The sequence below is a fragment of the Scyliorhinus torazame genome, chromosome 15, assembly GCF_047496885.1.
Source record: "Scyliorhinus torazame isolate Kashiwa2021f chromosome 15, sScyTor2.1, whole genome shotgun sequence".
NCBI lineage: Eukaryota > Metazoa > Chordata > Chondrichthyes > Carcharhiniformes > Scyliorhinidae > Scyliorhinus > Scyliorhinus torazame.
The window spans coordinates 175,813,815-175,835,054 of NC_092721.1; positions in this window are offsets into that span (position 1 = coordinate 175,813,815).

Below are 21,240 nucleotides of genomic sequence, written 5' to 3' on the forward strand. Positions count from 1 at the left end.
AAAGAACCTACTCAACCTCGCCCCCGTCAAATGCTCTCTGTGAACCACCTTAAATTGTATCAGGCTGAGCCTGGCACACGAGGAGGAGGAGTTAACACTACCCAGGGCATCAGCCCACAGACCTTCCTCGATCTCCTCCCCCAGCTCCCCCTCCCATTAACCCTTCAACTCTACTACTAGCGCTTCCCCCTCTTCTTTCATCTCCTGGTGTATTGCCGATACTTTGCTCTCCCCGACCCATACACCCGAGATCACCCTGTCTTGAATTTCTTGTGCCGGGAGCAACGGGAATTCCCTGACCTGTCGCCTCACAAAAGCCCTCAATTGCATATATCTAAAGGCATTTCCCGGGGGTAACTCCAACTTCTCCTCCAGTGCCCCTAGGCTCGCAAATGTCCCGTCAATGAACAGGTCCCCCATTCTTCTAATCCCCGCCCGATGCCAGCTCTGGAACCCCCCGTCCATCTTCCCCGGGACAAACCGGTGGTTACCCCTGATCGGGGACCACACCGAGGCTCCCACTGCACCCCTGTGCCGTCTCCACTGGCCCCAGATCCTTAATGTTGCCGCCACCACCGGGCTCGTGGTATGCTTTGACGGCGAGAACGGCAGCGGTGCCGTCACCAACGCCCCCAGGCTCGTTCCTTTGCAGGACGCCATCTCCATCCTCTTCCATGCCGCCCCCTCTCCCTCCATAACCCACTTGCGGATCATCGCCACATTTGCTGCCCAGTAGTAGCTCCCTAGGTTTGGCAGCGCCAACCCTCCTCGGTCCCTACTGCGTTCCAGGAACCCTCTCCTTACCCTTGGGGTCTTATTCGCCCACACAAACCCCATAATACTCCTACCTACTCTCTTAAAAAAGCCTTTGGTGATCACAATGGGAAGGCACTGAGACACAAACAGAAAACTCGGAAGGACCACCATTTTGACCGACTGCACTCTACCCACCAGTGAGAGCGGTAATATATCCCATCTTTTGAAGTCCTCCTCCATTTGGTCCACCAACCTCGTCAGATTCAGTTTATGTAGGGCCCCCCAACTCCTGGCTATCTGGATCCCCAGATACCGAAAACTCCCCGCCGCCCTCCTCAGCGGTAGGTCCCCTATCCCTCTTTCTTGGTCCCCTGCCTGTAATACAAAGAGCTCACTCTTCCCTACATTGAGCTTATAGCCCGAAAACTCCCCAAACTCCCTTAAAGTCTGCATGACCTCCACCATCCGCCACGTACAACAACAGGTCATCCGCATATAACGACACCCGATGCTCTTCTCCCCCTCGGATCACCCTCTCCATTTATTAGACTCCCTCAATGACATGGCCAAGGGTTCGATCGCCAATGCAAACAACAGGGGGGACAGGGGGCACAGCTGCCTCGTTCCTCGGTACAGCCGAAAGTACTCCGACCACCGCCGGTTCGTCACTACACTCGCCACCGGGGCTCTGTAAAGGAGCTTAACCCAGCTGACAAACCCTCCCCCGAACCCAAACCTACGCAGCAGCTCCCAGAGGTACTCCCACTCTACTCGGTCAAAGGCCTTTTCCGCCTCCATAGCTGCCACTATCTCCGCCTCTCCCTCCTCCGATGGCATCATTGTCACGTTTAAGAGCCGCCGCACATTAGTGTTTAATTGCCTGCCCTTTACGAATCCCGTCTGGTCCTCATGGATCACCACCGGGACACTGTCCTCAATTCTCGTGGCCAGCACTTTTGCCAGCAACTTTGCATCCACATTGAGGAGCGAGATCGGCCTGTGCGATCCACATTGCAGTGGGTCCTTGTCCCTCTTTAGGATCAAAGAAATTGTCGCTTCCGACATTGTCGGGGGCATCTTGCCTCATTAAAGGTCCTCACTAGTAGCGGGGCCAACAGGTCTACGTACTTTCTGTAGATCTCCACCGGGAACCCGTCCGGCCCCGTGGCCTTCCCCGCCTGCATACTCCCCAAACCCTTGCTCAGCTCCTGCAACCCAATTGGTGCCCCCAAACCAGCCACCTCTTGCTCCTCCACCCTCGGGAATCTCAGTTGGTCTAGGAATCGTCTCATCCCCTCTTCCCCCGCTGGGGGCTGGGATCTGTACAACTCTTCATAGAAGGCCTTGAATACCTCGTTTATTTTCGCGCACTCCGAACCGTGGCTCCCCTTCCATCTTTGATTCCCTCTATTTCTCTCGCTGCCGTCCTCTTACGGAGCTGGTGTGCCAGCATCCGACTAGCCTTTTCCCCATACTCATAGGTCGCCCCCTGCGCCTTCCTCCACTGTGCCTCCGCCTTCCCTGTGGTCAACAGGTCAAACTCCGTCTGGAGCCGTCGTCTTTCCCCAAGTAATCTTTCCTCCGGGGCCTCTGCGTATCTCCTGTCCACTCTCAAAATCTCCTCCACTAACCTCTCCCTTTCCATGCCCTCTGTCTTCTCCCCATGAGCCCTGATGGAGATTAGCTCTCCCCTGATCACTGCCTTCAACGCCTCCCATACCACCCCCACTCGCACCTCCCCGCTGTCGTTGGCCTCTAGGTACCTTTCAATACACCCCCTCACCTTCCCACACACCACCTCATCTGCCAGCAGTCCCACATCCAGCCGCCACAGCGGGCGTTGGTCCCTCTCCTCTCTCAGCCCCATTTCCACCCAGTGCGGGGCATGGTCCGAAACGGCTATGGCCGAATACTCCGTTCCCTCCACCCTCGGGATGAACGCCCTGCCCAGGACAAAGAAATCTATCCGGGAGTAGGCTTTGTGCACGTGGGAGAAGAAAGAAAACTCCCTGGCCTGCGGTCTTGCAAACCTCCATGGGTCCACTCCCCCCATCTGATCCATAAACCCCCTGAGCACCTTGGCCGCCGCCGGCCTCTTTCCAGTCCCTGATCTGGAGCGGTCCATTGCTGGGTCCAGCACTGTATTGCAGTCCCCTCCCATTATCAGGCCTCCTACCTCCAGGTCCGTAATGCGCCCCAACATGCGCTTCATGAATCCGGCATCATCCCAGTTCGGGGCGTATACGTTTACCAACACCACCCACGTCCCTTGCAACCTACCGCTCACCATCACATATCTCCCTCCATTATCCACTACGATAGACTTGGCCTCAAATGACACATGCTTTCCCCCCAATATTGCCACCCCTCTATTCTTCACGTCCAGTCCCGAGCGAAATACCTGTCCTACCCATCCCCTTCTTAACCTAATCTGGTCCGCCACCTTCAGGTGTGTCTCTTGGAGCATAGCCACTTCTGCCTTCAGTCCCTTCAAGTGCGCGAACACTCGAGCCCTCTTCACCGGCCCATTCAGGCCCCTCACGTTCCACGTTATCAGCCGGATTGGAGGGGCTCTCTTTCCCCCCCCCCCCCCCCTTCCCGCCGACTAGCCATCTCCTTTTCTGAGCCAGTCCCATGTCCGCGTCTCCCTCCGTCCCAACCACCTCTTCTGTGTCCCATTCACTTTCGGCCAGTGCAGCAGCAACCCTTTGCGCCCCCCCTTCCAGACCCCTGTCTAGCTTTTTTGCTCCCCCCATATCACTCCCGTAAGTCAGCTGACACCTGCTGACCCCGGCTTCCCCCGCCGTCCCTTTGACCCCCCCCCCCCCCCGTGTGGGAGTCTCCCAATCAATGTGCGTTCCTTCGTTCCCCTTCCCGCCTTTCTTCCTGCGCGCGGGAAAAACCCCGCGCTTTCCAAAGCCTGCCCCGCCCCCTCCTGTCGCGGCCTTGTCTCTCTCCCCCAGCCCATGTCACATTTCCTGCGTGTGATTGACCCCCTATATACAACCATCACACATCAAACCCCAAAACAGCCCCCCCACCCTCACAAACCCTCAGTTAGAGTCCAACTTTTCAGTTTGTATGAAGGTCCACGTCTCTTCAGGCGTTTCAAAGTAGTAGTGTTGGTCCTTGTGTGTAACCCACAGTCGCTCTGGCTGCAGCATTCCGAATTTCACTCCTTTCCGATGCAGCACCGCTTTGGCCCGGTTGAAACCCGCTCTCCGCTTTGCAACCTCCGTACTCCAGTCCAGGTATATTCGGATCTCTGCATTGTCCCACTTACTGCTCCGCGCCTTCTTGGCCCATTTCAGGACCCTCTCGCTGTCCGTGAACCGGTGAAATCTCACCACCATCGCCCTTGGCGGCTCAGTTGCCTTGGGCCTCCTCGCCAGCACCCGGTGTGCCCCGTCCAGCTCCAGCGACCTCGAAGGGGCCTCCGCGCCCATCATCGCCCCGATCATCGTGCCCGCGTATGCCACGGCATCGGCCCCCTCCACTCCTTCTGAGAGACCCAGGATCCGCAGCTTCTTTCTCCTCGACCTGTTCTCCAGGTCTTCGAGTCTTCCCGCCCACTTCTTGTGTAGCGCCTCGTGCTGCTCCACTCTCACCGCCAGGCCCAAGAGCTCTTCCTCATTCTCACTCACTCTTTTCTGGACCTCCTGGATCTTCACCTCGTGGGCCTTCTGGGTTATCCCTAGTCCTTCGATTACCGCCAGCATAGGCACCAGCATCTCCTTCCGCAGCTCCTCGAAGCAGCACTTGATGAACTCCTGCAGCTCCGGCCCGCACTCCGCTTTGTCCCCGGCCGCCGCCATTTTGATTTTTTTTCCCTCGCTTCTCCTGCTGCTCCAATGCCGCTTTTTTGGCCGTTGCACTTCTGGTCCGGTCCATAAAAGTTGGAAGGGGACCTCTCTCTTCCCTTCCCCACGGGTTGTCGTCAAAAAAATTCCGTTGGGGCTCCTCCAATGAGCCCGAAAGTCCGTAGTAGCGGGAGCTGCCGAATCGTGCGGCTTAGCTCCGCATAGCCACAACCGGAAGTCTCAAAACTTTATTAGTAACACAATATTAAACTTTTAACTTCACACCTGAAAGAAACAGTTTACAATGACCTCGTAACACAATTTCCAATTAAACATCAAGAGAATAAACATGCAGCTCTCAATCCAAAATAACAAAGTAATACTTGTGTTACAGAACAGAGTCTGGCTTTTCATAGAATTTACAGCTCAGAAGGAGGCCATTCAGCCCATCAAGTCTGCACCAGCCCTTGGAAAGAACACCCTACTTAAACCCCACACCTCCACCCTATCCCCTTTATCCCCGTAACCCAGTAATCCCACCTAACCTTTTTGTCACTAAGGGCAATTTAGAATGGCCAATCCACCTAACCTGCACGTCTTTGGACTGTGGGAGGAAATCGGAGCACCCGGAGGAAACCCGCGCAGGCACGGGGAGAACCTGTGGACTCCACACAGACAGCGACCCAAGCCGGGAATCGAACCTGGGACCCTGGAGCTGTGAAGCAACTGTGCTAACCACTATGCTACTGCGCTGCCCCTTATTTTTGTTAGAACCCTTTTAGACTCTGGCTGAATATCTTCAAATGGCTGCTTCAACTGGTTTTTTTCAGCCTGTTCCTTGTCTTCAGATGAGACTGCCCTGCTTTAAAATCTTATTACTTTTTTAGAAATGATCTTACTGAGAAAGAAAACTGCCTTTTCTTATGGTCTAAAAAGACAAGGTTGCCAGATATGACATCACTTCCAAGAGCCTTTCCACAAAACTCTGTCTCTCTAGAAGCTTTCTCTAAAATTGCCTCTCTCCACAGCTTCTCAAAATGTTCCTTTGCCTTTCTTGGCGCCACCCAGCAATGATCTCATCTCCCCAAGCTAACAAACAAATGATCTCTGCAGGCTGCAAACACATTAACTCCCCAGGGACTTCCCCAGGCAAGCCACCAGGCATTAGGCCAGACTGAAAAACACATTCCTTTGTCAATTTCACCTGTTGGTTGCTCAAACTACCCAAGCCCTGCAGACCAAAATTATTTTTAAACACATTCTAACCTCGGCTTTCAACCCTTACATTGCCTATTACATTATTAAACCAATTGTCCGAACATCTTCCAATCATCACATACACTACATTTTGCAAGATGGTTTTGTGGTGTTAGTTTAAAAACAATATTTTTAATTCTCCTTTTTCCACATTTTCTCCCATATTTACTCCCACCAACAACAAACAATAATCAGTAACAATTATTTAAATCCCCATATCAATAACAACGATCCCATCCTCCCACCAAACCCACCAACAACAAATAATCAGTAACAAATATGTAAATCCCCATATCAATAACAACGATCCCATCCTCCCACCAAACCCCAAACATTGGCCCACATGTTCATATAAACAAATGACAAAAAGGAATCAGGAATCACCCATAGTCACCATCAACACACACCGCCCCCCTTCCCCCAACCCCCCCCCCCCAACTAATGTTCGATATTATCCAGTTCTTGAAAGTGCATGATGAATAATGCCCATGAATTGTAGAACCCCGCCATCCTTCCCCTCAGTTCAAACTTAACCTTCTCAAGAGTCAAGAATTCCAACAGGTCGTCCCCCCGCCACGCCAGGCCACAGGGTGGAGAGGCTGCTCTCCAGCCCATCAGGATCTGCCTTCGGGCGATCAACGAGGCGAAGGCTACAACATCTGCCTCCGCACCAATTTCCAACCCTGGCTGGTCCAACACCCCGAATATGGCCTCCCGGAGGCCTGGGTCCAGTTTCACGTCCACCACTTTAGAAATTACCCTAAAAACCTCCTTCCAGTAATCCTCTAGCTTTGGACAGGACCAAAACATATGAACGTGATTAGCGGGGCCCCCCCCCGCAACGTTCACACACATCTTCTACCCCTTCAAAGAATCGGCTCATCCTCGCCCTCGTGATGTGCACTCTATATACCACCTTCAGCTGTATCAGCCCCAACCTCGCGCACGAGGTGGAGGCATTCACTCTCCGGAGCAGCTCACACCAGAACCCCTCCTCCATATCCTCTCCCAACTCTTCCTCCCACTTTGCTTTGATCCCATCCAGTGGTGCCTTTTCCTCTTCCAAAATAGCTCCGTAAACTGCTGACACTACCCCCTTCTCCAGTCCCCCTGTCGTCAGCACCTCCTCCAGTAATGTGGAGGCCGGCTCCACCGGGAACCTTGGTATCTCCTTTCTGGCGAAATCTCAAACCTGCATGTATCTAAACATTTCCCCCCACTCCAGCCCATACTTCGCTTCCAGCTCCTTCAGCCCTGCAAACCGACCCCTAAGAAACAAATCTTTTAGTGTCTCAATCCCCTTCTCCTCCCATTTCCGAAAATTGTTTTGTGGTGTTAGTTGAGGGTTAAATGTCAGTTGGGGCAGAAGGACAAATTATCCTAATCCTAACTGACACCGAAACGTTTCCAAACCCTAAACCCATCATTAAATTGTCAATATTGCCCAAATCCTAAATCTTGTCTTGGCCATTGACCACACTTCCAACCCCAATTTTGAAGACTGTCGTCTAATCTCTACTCCAAGTTCTCTGTTTCTAAACCTTTGGAGGTTTTGTTCAGAAAATTAGTATTTTGCAGAAATTCCCATGATTCACATGTACTATGGCTATCCAGATTTAAGTTTGGACATTATAGAAGGAGTTATTGGAATTTGGTAACATCCTCAACAATGAGGAACATGATTCTGGAACAAGGAACCTTCATTGTTGTTTTTAAGATAAAACTAACAGACTATTGCTATTAAGTGGGATATTAGCAATCAGGTGAGGAAATTTGGTAAATGGATAACATGGAATTGCCTGAAATTGTTACAATGTAACTGTCGCCTATTAAATTGATATCTTTAAAAAAATTTAATTTAAGGGCCAATTTAGTGTGGCCAATCCACCTACCTGTACATCTTTGGGTTGTAGGGGTGAGACCCATGCAGACACTATAAGACATAGGAGCAGAATTAGGCCACTCGGCCCATCGCGTCTACTCCGCCATTCAATCATGGCTGATATTTTTCTCATTCCCATTCTCCTGCCTTCTCCCCATAACCCCTGGTCCCCTTATTAATCAAGAGCCTATCTCTCTCTGTCTTCAAGACACTCAGTGAATTGGCCTCCACAGCCTTCTGCGGCAAAGAGTTCCACAGATTCACCAGCCTCTGGTTGAAGAAATTCCTCCTCATCTCTGTTTTAAAAGATCGTCCCTTTAGTCTCAGATTGTGCCCTCTGGTTTTAGTTTTAGTTTCTCTTACAAGTGGAAACATCCTCTCCACGTCCACTCTATCCAGGCCTCGCAGTATCCTGTAAGTTTCAATAAGATCCCCCCCTCATCCTTCTAAACTCCAACAAGTACAGTCCCAGAGTCCTCAACCATTCCTCATACAACAAGCTCTTCATTCCAGGGATCGTTCTTGTGAACCTCCTCTGGAACCTTTCCAAGGCCAGCACATCCTTCCTTAGATACGGGGCCCAAAACTGCTCACAATACTCCAAATGGGGTCTGACCAGACCTTACACAGCCTCAGAAGTACATCCCGGGTCTTATATTCTACCCCTCTCGACATGAATGCTTAGATCGCATTTGCCTTCCTAACTGCTGACTGAACCTGCACGTTAACCTTAACAGAATCATGAACAACGACTCCCAAGTCCCTTTGTTCTTCTGATTTCCTAAGCATTTCCTCATTTGGAAAATAGTCTGTGCCTCCATCCCTCCTTCCAAAGTGCATAGTCTCACACTTTTCCACATTGTATTCCATCTCCACTTCTTTGCCAACTCTCCAAGCTTGTCCAAGTCCTCCTGCAGCCCCCGTGCTTCCTCAATGCTACCTAACACGGGGGGAACGTGCAAACTCCATACAGACAGTGACCCGGGGCCAGGATCGAACCCGGGTCCTCGGCACCATGAAGCAGCACTGCTAACCACTGTGCCACTGTGACGTCCCTATTAAATTGAAATCTACTACAAATATAACGTCATATAGAATCTACAATAGCTTTCATTTATGAAGCGCCAGTGACAGAGTAAAACGTCGCAAGATGCTTCAGAGCATCGTTATCAAACAAAGTTTGACACTGAGTCACAAGAGATATTGGGCTAGGTGACCAAAAGCTTGATCTGAATATAGGTTTTAAGGAGAGTTGTGACGCTGGGGAAAGGGGTAGAGAGGCTTTGGGAGGGAATTGCAAAGCTTAGGCACAAGGCAGCTGAAGGAATGGCAGTTAAAGATAGAATGATTCAATTTAAGGATCTATAAGGGGCCAGGATTAGAACCCAGAGGTTCTACTGGGTTATAAGGTTGGATAAGGTTAGAGATGGAGAGGGTGAAGGCTTTGGAAAGATTTTAAAACAAGTATAAGCGTTTTAACATTAAGTTATTGCCGGACCTTGAAACAATGCTGCTCACAGCTCAGACACAAGTCATTCAACAGGTCGATGCTGGTGTTTGAGAGGAGCGTCCCCTCATTGTAATTATCTCTGCTCAACCTAGCCCCCATGTCTCTCTCTATCAACCTTTCTGTTTCAAGCCTCCCCCTTATCTACTTTTACCACTGATTACAACCTACCGCCCTTCCTCAATAAATCAGTGCGTCTCCATATTAAACATCATTTGGAGGACAGCAAGCATAGGGACTTCAATGGCCAAGAGTGACTTGGTAGAACCACTATTGACCAAGCTAGCCAAATCCTTAAGAAAATACCTGCCAGATTGGGCAATATGGTGAAAGAATCAACGAGAGAGAATAATATGTTCAATATTGCCCTCACCAATTTATCTGTCACAGATACATCTACCCATAATAGTATTGGATGATGTGATTATCACACCGTCCTAATGGAGACTGTGCCATCTTCACATTGAGAAGATGGTATTGTGTAGCACTACCACTGTGCTAAATTGGAATACTGAGCCTTACACCAACTTCCACAGGACACCTGTAGTCACAGCTATATCTCCTGTCGATCCTCCCGAGATTCCTAACCCGACCAGCTGAACCATAAACCCTAGCCTTGTCTCAGCACCATACTCAAATGGCCTGACTCGAGCCTAAATGTGATGGTCGATGGGGGCAACATGGTGGTGCAGTGGTTAGCACTGCTGCCTCACAGCGCCGAGTACCCGGGTTCAATCCGACCCCGGGTCACTGTCAGTGTGGAGTTTGCACATTCTCCCTGTGTCTGCGTGGGTCTCACCCCCACAACCCAAAAGGATGTGCAGGGTAGGTGAATTGGCCGCGCTACGTTGCCTCTAAATTGGAAAAAATGATTTGGGTCTTCTAAATTAAAAAAAAAGAAACACATGTGATGGCTGACCTTAAGGATTGTATGTGCGGAGGTGGGACCACCATCCCCAATGCAAAATCCTATCCAAGTTTGCAGCTCGGTGTCTAATTTTGTTTCAAATGCTATGTGTAGTGCCTTTGTTTTAATTCAATGAAGGCGCTTTACAAATACAAGTTGTGGTTATTAACCAATCAGTTATCTGATTTGATTTTTTGGATTTGATTTGATTTATTGTCACATGTACCGAAGTACAATGAAAAGTATTTTTCTGCGGCCAAGGGAACGTACACAGTACGTACATAGTAGACAAAAAGAATAATCAACATAGAACATTGATAAATGATACATTGACAAAAGGTGATTGGTTACAGTGAGGAACAAGGGGCCAAGCAAACATGAGCAAGAGCAGCATAGGGTGTCGGAAATAGTGTTCTTACAGGGAACAGATCAGTCCGAGGGGGAGTTGTTGAGGAATCTAGTAGCTGTGGGGAAGAAACTGTTCCTCTGTCTGGATGTGCAGGTCTTCAGACTTCTGTACCTTCAGCCTGATGGGAGGGTCTGGAAGAAGCTAATGCCTGGATGGGAGGGGTCTCTGATAATGCTGTCTGCCTTCCTGGGGCAGTGGGAGGTGTATACAGAATCAATGTGGGGGTGGCAAGCTTGCGTGATGCGTTGGGCTGAGTTCACCACACTCTGCAGTTTCTTGAGATCTTGGACCGAGCAGTTGCCATGCCAGGCTGTGATGCAGCCAGATAGGATGCTCTCTATCGCACATCTGTGGAAGTTTGAGAGTCGATGCAGACATGCTAAATTTCTTTAGCTTCCGTAGGAAGTAGAGACGTTGTTGGGCTTTCTTGACTGTTGCTTCAATGTGAGTGGACCAGGACAGATTGTTGGTGATGATAACGCTGGGGCAGTTCTATCTTTCAGATGAGATAGTAAACGAAGGCCCATGTGTTCTCTCTGCTGGACTGTAGGAACTCTTATTTTACCGTCTTCTAATAAGACTCGATAGACCGGTTGATTGGAGGAGTTGAAAATACAACTTTATTGCTAATTATTCACTTTAATACACTTGCATACAAACTAAATCAAAACTTTGAAACAAAATATCAAACAATACATGAGCTGGTCGAATACATGGCAAGAAAAGCATCAAACATAAAAGCATAAATAAATCACTTTAAAATAAACAAATAGGATGATTCAAGAATTCAGGAAGGCAAAATTTCAAGAACGTGATCTCGGCCACAAGGTCTTACTTTAAGGGAATCCTTATCTATGGTCTAATCCTTCATTGACTCTCATTGGTCTCTAATTCTCAGCTGAGATCTCTTGATTTGTTCAAATAGATGTCCGTTACTTAGAGGATGATTTATTAATCAAACATTGACCATTATTGACTGGTGTCCATCAAGGTTAATTCAATGTCTACGTGCGCAACCTCATGAGAATAGGATTCTCATGCCACTGCTGGCCATAGACCTTGCTGTAACTAATTAGTTGATACATTCTTATTGCTAAATGCACTGAAATACAATAGTCTATTCATTATATGAAACAATCACGAAAACAATGTCTAAATTTCCACAGACAAGAACATAGAACAGTACAGCTCAGGACACTAGTATTCAATCGTTGATTCATTATATGAAATAATGACTGTATTATCAGTCAAGGCATTTTAAATAATTTCATTCTTTAGTCATGCATTCAATTAGCACCTAAAACCATGAATAAATCAATGAATCAATTAATCAATAATCTATCATGGACATAAAAATGCCCTGGCACTATTTCAAAGAAGAATAGGCGAATTATTCCACTCATACGGGCCAATATTTATCTCTCAATCAATATCGCATGAATTGATTATCTGATTGTTGTCACATTATTGCTTGTGAGAACTTGTGTATATGGGCAGCATGGTAGCACAGTGGAGAGCACAATTGCTTCACAGAGCCAGGGTCCCAGGTTTGATTCCCAGCTTGAGTCACTGTCTGCGCGAAGCCTGCACGTTCTCCCCGTGTCTGCGTGGGTTTCCTCCGGGTGCTCCGGTTTCCTCTCACAAGTCCAGAAAGACGTGCTGTTCGGTAATTTGGACATTCTGAATTCTCCCTTGGTGTACCCGAACAGGTGGCGGTATGTGGCGACTGGGGGCTTTTCACAGTAACTTCATTGCAGTGTTAATGTAAACCTACTTGTGACAATAAAGAGTATTATTATTAGCTGCCACTTTTCTGATATGCACAGTAGCACAATGGTTAACACTGTTGCTTTACAACGCCAGGGAGCCGGGTTCGATTCACAGCTTGGGTCACTGTCTGTGCGGAGTCTGCACATTCTCCCCGTGTCTACGTGGGTTTCCTCCGGGTTCTCCAGTTTCCTTCCACAAGTCCCGAAAGACGTGCTTGTTAGGTGAATTGGACATTCTGAATTCTCCCTCTGTGTACCCAAACAGGTGCTGGAGTGTGGCGACTAGGGGATTTTCACAGTAAATTCCTTGCAGTGTTAATGTAAGCCTACTTGTGACACTAACAAAGATGATAAGATTATATTATATTGCAAAGACTGCGCTTCAAAAGTACTTTGTTGACTGTAAAGTACTTTGGCACATCCTGAGGTAATAAAAAACACAATATAAATGTAAGTCTTTCTTTCTTTCTAAGCTTCCCTTGACCGGCAGGTTTTGAAGCCAGCTACCGACAGAAAGATAGTCACTAGTTTGTCTTTAGACAATTGGCCATGGTGGGTTTGAGCCTTGCTAATTTTACAAGCAGCACAATGCATGCGAGTGAATTTGTAGCATCCTCCTGACCACAGTATCAACTGCACTGCATTGAATAGTGCTTCCACCAGTTGGAGTTGGCGAGCTTGAGCTGTTAGTTTACATTCCAATCTCGGTATTTCGAACCCAGTCTCCAACCAGCAACCACCCTTCCATGTCTCAAGTTCCATCAATTATACAACATACCTTCCGTCAAAATTAGGAGTTTCAAACGTACCAGCTGCATTGGTGGTCTCTGCATCTAAATCCAATGCCGCATGGACATTTACTCAGGGACTGATCAATCCATCAAGGATTAGCCATCATGAGACTGATTCCCCTCGGGAGTTGTCAATGACAGGTTGGTGTAGGCTGGGACGTTCCCTCTCTACAATAATCTCTGCTTTTTTTTTTGTCACATCGTTCTCAGAGCTTAGTCCTGGACTTTGTGTAGAGACAAGGAGGAACCCCCTTTTGTTACACGTTTAGGAGGCCCGACACACCAACTGTTGAACATTTGTTATCTTCCACAAGCTTAACCTGCGCTGGAGCTTTGTTGCTCCTGAAGAAATTTGAATGGCGGAGAACATTCAGCACATTCAGGGACCACAGAGATTTAAGAAAGCTTGAAGGGTGGGCATTCATTTGTGAGTGTTTGAGCAGGGGATTTGGCACGGAAGGAGGGAGACAGTATTTGATGAGTATAACTGTTTAGCGTGACAACTAGGATAGGGGGCTAGGAAATAAAAATGGGAGATACTGGGTGAAAAGTTGTTAGGAAGCGCCAGTTTGGGTGTAATGGCCACTGCTCAGGGCCAAAGATAATTTCTGCAGTATGCAGGTTAACACTTCCACCATGAATTGTACTGCACATGGTATTGGTGAAGATGTTCATGCGCAAACAGCTAACACGCGTCAGAAGTATGCAGAGCAGGCAGATCACCAGGCCAATCAGTGGACACTGCTGCATTGATGCTAGCGCTGCCATTTTGGAGTTGCATGCTGTAGTCAAAACCCTTTCTTAACCAGCTGTGTCAAGCAGTGTGAAGGACACACCACCAATGCTTTTTAAAGGTATGATCAATTACTCACAGGTTAGTGTGTTGTCCTCTGCTTTGCTTTACCTGGATGGCTTGGATGCGTAGTGTCGAACAAAGAACAACAAGCTTTGTTAACAAACAAAACTAATTTATTAACACTACTAAATAAGATTTGTATGTATTCCTAAATTATAAGGTCACTATATTAAACTATGCTATCTCTAACTACAGAACTCTCAAATACACAACTAATGTCTCCTATGCCTAACCATCTTCTACCTCTTCTACTCTACTCTCCTGGACTCTCTCCAGCTCACTCTCCCAGAAATCTACGAGTCAGTGCAATTTATAGTACTGTTCCTTAGCTCCCTCCAGTGGCTAGTTTTAACATAACATTAACTCTTCACATGCTATACATTTGTATAATGTCACAGTTAGTTGCTGGTTGAGTTCTTCAGGCTATTGGTGTATGTTTCAGAAGTCAAAGAGGTGGTGCGGCAGGTTCGAAGGATGTATTCCCTCTTCTCAACAATCAGCCATTGATGGCCTAGTGTGACTTCCTCTGAGCATCGAGCATGACTGGGAAAATTAGCAGAGGCCACGCAGAGAGCGGCTTCAAGAAACAATTTAATACATTCAGCACAATTCAGCCTGTCGGAAAGAAAAACAACGACAGCAAGAAATATCCAACTGTGGCTTACTTTGGAAATTAAAAGTAGCATTAGATTAAAAGAAGAGGCTTATAATACTGCAAACACCAATAATTAATCTGAGGATTGGGAGTCTTAGAAACCAACAAAGGGCCGCCAAAAAGTTAATTAAGTGGAGAAAAATTGAGTAGGAGAGAAAATTAGCCAGGAATATAAAAACAGATTGTAAGAACTTGTACACACATATAAAAAAGGAGAGTAACTAAAGTAAACGTTGGTTCCTTAGAGACAGAGGCAGGAGAAATGATCGTGTGGAATGAGGAAATAGTAGAGATATTGAACTAATATTTTGTGTCTGACTTCATAGTAGAAGACACAATTAGATGTCAGAAATAGACCAAGGGGTTAGGAAGAGTAATTAATAACAGCAGAAAAACAGTATTGGAAAAGTTAAGAGACTAAAAGTTGACCAATCTCCAGGATCAGAAGCCCACTATACACAACTAATGTCTCCTATGCCTAACCATCTTCTACCTCTTCTACTCTACTCTCCTGGACTCTCTCCAGCTCACTCTCCCAGAAATCTACGAGTCAGTGCAATTTATAGTACTGTTCTAAAAAAGGTATTTGCAGAGATAGAAACCCTAAAGTGCAGAAGAAGGCCATTTGGCCCATCAAATCTACACCGACTCTCTGAAAGGCCCACTTGCCCGCCATATCCCCGTAACCTCACCTAACATTTTTGTCTTTGGACATTAAGGGGCAATTTCAGCATGGCTAAGCCACATAACCTTTGTTTTTATTCATTGGATATGGACATTGCAGGCCATCCCAGCATTGATTGCCCATCCCTAATTGCCCATGAGGTGGCAGTGAAGAGTCAACCACATTGCTGTGGATCTGGAGTCACATGTACGCCAGACCAGGTAAGGATGGCAGATTTCCTTCCCTAAAGGACATTAGTGAACCAAATGGGTTTTTATGACAATCGACAATGATTTCATGGTCATCATTAGACTTTTAATTCCAGATTTTTATTGAATTCAAATTTCACCATCTGCAGTGGCGAGATTCGAACCTGGGCCCTTAGAGCATTACTCTGGGTCTCTGGTTTACTAGTCTAGTGATAATACCGCTACGCCACCGCCTCCCCTCACCACCTCTCCCATCTTTGGACTGTGGGAAGAAACTGGAGCACCCAGAGGAAACCCATGCAGATACGGGGATAACGTGCAAAATCTACACAGTTACCCAAGGCCAGAATTGAACCCGGATTTCTGGAGCTGGGAGGCAGCAGTGCTAACAACTGTGCCACCATTCTGCTGAACTGGTTATAATTTTCTAAAATTCCCTAGTGTAGAATGGTCCCACTGGTTTGGAAGTTATCAATGCACTACTGCTATTCAAGAAAGGAGGGGGAGAGAAGACAGAGCACCTCTGGCACCACTGGATCCAAACCTTCGCGGTTCACACCCGGGTATTGAACTCGGCGGCTATCTGCTCCCACTGCATCTTTTGACTATGAGCCTGGAGAGTCTCCTAGTCCCCAGGCCAACTCTACTGTTTTTAACTAGCTTTACGAAATGCTGGAATCTTGCTACTTTGGCCACTTTGCCTCCTTTTGATTAAATATTCCAGAGGTACTGTGGGTTTTCAACAAATAATGATGCTCCAGAACACCTGTTGAGCCACGAAAACCTTACAGAAATTAATCAACTGGAACTTGATGACAGCTCAGCAGGAGGGGTTCCGCTGAAGATCACGTTGTGTCTTAATTGCAGTCACAAATAGATAAAGTTTGAAATTATTGCAATTAAAAAATTTAAATAAAAAAAATTTAAATTGCTAATCCACAATTATTCCCTCTTCCCCAGATCAGACTGCAATAATTCTGCAAACATAATTTTGCAAACTTTACACACTATTTTGTATCTGGCTTCAGGCATGCAAGTATAAATGCATACAGATTTAAACAAAGTCAGATCACAAATTATGAATTGTTAACTGAATGGGTGTTTAGGACACTTTTGCCAAATCTAAAATCTCTACTGCTGCTTATAATAGTAGTCCTATAAACTAATTTGGATTTTAAATCCTATATCCACCCTCCACCCCATTCTTCGGGTTTTTTTGGCAGTGTTTGTGATTAAGAACTGGGGTGGCATCTGTTCCCAAATGGTGAAAGTGCAAACACGGATGAATTCCATTTTAGTTTACCATTCCGGATTGTGCTACTTGCTGAGGACTGGGTTATAGTATTAACTATCAAAATGGAATTGTTTAATTGAAAAAAGTAAGCTTTGTCATGACTACCAACACGATGTAGGAGTGAGGATGACCCACAAACTACAACTAACTAACGACAGGCACATTGAACTGTTTATGGAAGATCTGTGTCTTTAACAATAAATACAAGAAAAGTCACTGATCGAAAGATGACTGTTCTTGTAAAGTGGCCACTTAAGGAAAATTCCAATGTGGATTATACTGGCAGACTTGTCCTGAGAGGTTGCATGGTATTTCACACCCGGGAAGGAGTCAAGGCCCATTTCAATCAGAGACACTTGATAGGAAGATATGGAAAATTGAAAAAAGCTGGACTTTACTTCTCCGTGTTTGTGAAGACAATGAAAACTGTACCCTCACCCCAGCCAACTACATCCCATGAGTCATCCAAACCCATCCTCCCCTTCCCAGGACAACTCAAAAACTAAAGGATTAGGCCACCCAAAAACATAGATCCATATCTGTGAGTCCATCACACCAAACCTCACCATCCAACACTACCTCCACCCGACTAAGAGAACCATCAGAAAGGGAGATCCACATCAGGAGAAACGACCAACTCCCCCAAAAGGGGCTCCAATGAACCCCAGGCCTCATCAGGATAGTACACAGTCTGCCTCGGCCGGAGAATCATAGCATTTACAGTGCAGAAGGAGGCCATTCAGCCCATTGGGTCTGCACCAGCCCTTGGAAAGAGCACCCCACTTAAGCCCACACCTCCACCCTATCCCCGTAAACCAGTAACCCCACCTAACCTTTTTGGACACCAAGGGAAATTTAGCATGGCCAATCCACCTAACCTGCATATCTTTCGACTGTGGGAGGAAACCGGAGCATCCGGAGGAAACCCACGCAGACACGGGGAGAACGTGCAGACTACGCACAGACAGTGACCCAAGGCGGGAATCGAACCTGGGACCCTGGAGCTGTGAAGCAACAGTGCTAACCACTGTGCTACTATGCCACCCACTTTTTTTAAAAACCGGTGTCTTATGCAAGTTAAGCTAACTTCCTTGCTTTTGTATTTTATGCCCCTGTTTATGAATCTCATGATGCTATGTGTTTTATTAACTGCTCTCTCACCCTCTCCTCTCACCTTCAATAATTCATCCACATATACACCGAGGTCCCTGTTGTTTCTTTTAAAAAAAATTTAGAGTACTCAATTCATTTTTCCAATTAAGGGGCAATTTAGCATGGCCAATCCAACATGGGCTATCTTATTAAGTAGCCTTTTGTGCGGTACCTCATTGAACACTTTGGAAATCCAGTAGGTCACATCTACTGGTTCCCCTTTATCTATCCTGCTCACTACCACCACAAATAATTCTTTATTTGTTAGAAATTTAGAGCACCAAATTCATTTTTTCCAATTAAGGGGCAATTTAGTGTGGCCAATCCACCTACCCTGTACAGCTTTGGGTTGTGGGGGCAAAACCCACGCACACACGAGGAGAATGTGCAAACTCCACACGGACAGTGACCTAGAGCCGGGATCGAACCTGGGACTTTGGCGCCGTGAGGCAGCAGTGCTAACCACTGTGCCACCGTGCTGCCCTAAGAAGCAAAAAGGCGCAGCCAAAAAATAAAATATCTCTGACCAAGGAGGTCCTTCCTTGAACAAAGCAAGGACAGAACTAACTTTACCACCCACACCCTTCACCCCTCCCCTGCTCCAGCTCTGCTCACGCACCCCCCCCCCCCCCCCCACAACCCCCAAGAATAATATTAGGTGCAGGACATCACACTCAAAATATTTACTACCTTGCAAACAGATAAATTGACCACGTTAATGGTCGACAACATGATTATCGGGGAGTAAAGTCCAAGATAACAACTGAGGAACGAGTCAGTCACCAAGATAAAGACCACTCCACTGACGCACGCAGAAAGTAGACATTTAGCAAAAAGCATGATCTGAAATGTAGAGCACTCTGCAGGATCTTCCACTGATCGGAACACAAACCTCATTACTTCCAACATGCCGATGCAATCGAGCTCAGGCAGCCATCCACCTTGGCTCCAGCAGAGTGAGACACCCCAACTAGCTCAGGAGACCACAACCTCTCTCGCCCGATAACAGGAACAGGACCACACAATACCAGAGGTTGGAAGGCCAACCTAACCCCAGGCCTCAGAGACAGCATTAAATGTGCTCCATCAAACCCAAGCTGCCCGTCCTCCAGATCGAGACTCCCAAGACATGGTAGCCAGTTCTAAAATTGCACTGGGAACATCTCCACCACCTCACTGGAGACACCAGGCACAAGAGTGCTCCCCACCTGACCCGAACTCCCCAGGATGGACAACAGGCCATGCAGCAGAAACTCAACCATGTGGAGGTGGGTCTCCACCAGTGACATTGCTCTTTCTGCAATCAGAACCTCCGCGTGCACCACCACTGCCTCCATAAAGACTCCTTGCAACTCCAGAAATTGTCTTTAACGTTCTGCACCGCAGAGCCAAGACTATCAGACAGATCACCTTCTTGATAGCAGCCATCATCCATCGGTGTGAACCTCATCGTCAGGGTGGAAAGCCTCTCAAGGCAGCTGCACCACCAAAGATAAAGCCCACCCCAACTCACTCCAGCCGGCATGAATCACTGAGATTAAAGCCTATGGTCTTAACTCAATGGTAAAAGCCATGTAAACCAAAATTAGACATAAAAGAGATGTGCACAAGGATAAAAATAATGATTGAAAGATGAACAGAGCTGGAGCTCGTGGAAACGGAGCCGTTCCTGCACTCACATCATGTGATCCCCCACCATGGCTTCTTTGATAGAACCGCCAAAATCAATGAGAACATAGGAGTACAAGGGAAGCATGTTCATGGGAATACTGCCATTTACAAATTCCCCTCCAAATCACACACCATCCCAACTTCGAAATATATCAATGTTCCCTCATTATTGCCAGTTCAGAACCTTGTAGCTCCCTATTTAACTGCACTGCAGAAGAGCCTTCACGACACATAGTACAGTGGTTCAAGAAGGCCCCTTATTGCCACCTCTCCAGGGAAACACTAATCAGTAACGCCCATATCATGAGAATGAATCAAATTTGAGGTGCTCTGTCGAACTTACTGTAAAAATAAGGATCATGCTTTTATTAATAATAAATGAAGACGTTTTACTGTCTCCAGTGTGAATATGTTAAAAAAAAGTTGTGGACTTTCCAAATAATATTAGCTAATTTATTAGAAATATAACAAGAGGATTAGGTATTGAGTTGTACGTTTTGTACACTCTAGCCTGCCAGGTTCACAAAACACACCCAACAGCATCCCTTGGCATTCTTGACACACACAATATTGTTAAGGGCCAGGGTTTAGAGAACCCCAAAGTGTATCATGGAGTTCACCTGACCCACAACTTTTAATAGATTGTGGTATGGGGAGCACACGGCCTACTCTACAGGTGTGGTACAGCAGAAATGGAAAAGTATTTTTTAGAGCAAAACAATGTTTATTCTATGAACTCAAGTTAACCTTTTTTTAAAAACATGCAGTGAACATCTTAGCAACCATTAATTCAAATACAACCCCAAAGAATACAACACTAAGTAATCCTTTAAGCTTTCCTTTTAACAGCCATACGACTTAAAAACAAAACCTTTATCAGAAGCACATCAGGTTCAAGTCACTACTGAAAACATTTATAGTTTGGAATTCACCAAATGATCAAGAGATAGTCTTTTGACGGCAGAGAGAACAGCAGTACACCTGCTTGGTCTGGCTTCAGCTCCAACACTGAAAACAAAACTAAAACACACCCTGCAGCCTGCTCAAAAACGCAAGTAAAAAGCTGACAGACAGCCCAGCTCCACCCACTGACATCACTGCAGTAGTAAACACCCATTTCTTAAAGGTACTCTCACTACAGATATTTATATACACACCCATTTATAAACACCCAGTTCTTAAATGTACTCTCACATGTCACCTCCCCACAAGATAAAAAAAACCATCAACTTCAAGATGGTTTCATTTTTCACGATCCTTTAAGAATTGCATACAGTAAATATACTTTTTTGTTTCAAAAAAAAAAAACACACGCAAACATGTACAATAATATAGTCCATTTTTGTTCTTCTTCCTCCAACTGAAATCCTTCCTGATTGACAGTCTCTTTGAACAAGAAGGTCTCTGCACGATCCGTCCATTTCTCCACACCTCGGCATTTCTCTTTAAAGTCAGATACTTTAGTTCAATCTGATCACAGAGTCCCTTGTAATTCTCCAACACAGGAGCATTGGTTATCACAGCTTTCAGGCAGTAAAATGCCAGTTGACACTCCCCTGTCCATTGAAATTTTCGACGTTTCTTCAGCAAGTCCATCAGTGGAGCAACCACGTTCCAAACCTTTTGCACAAATGTTCGATCAAATCCACTCATGCCAAGAA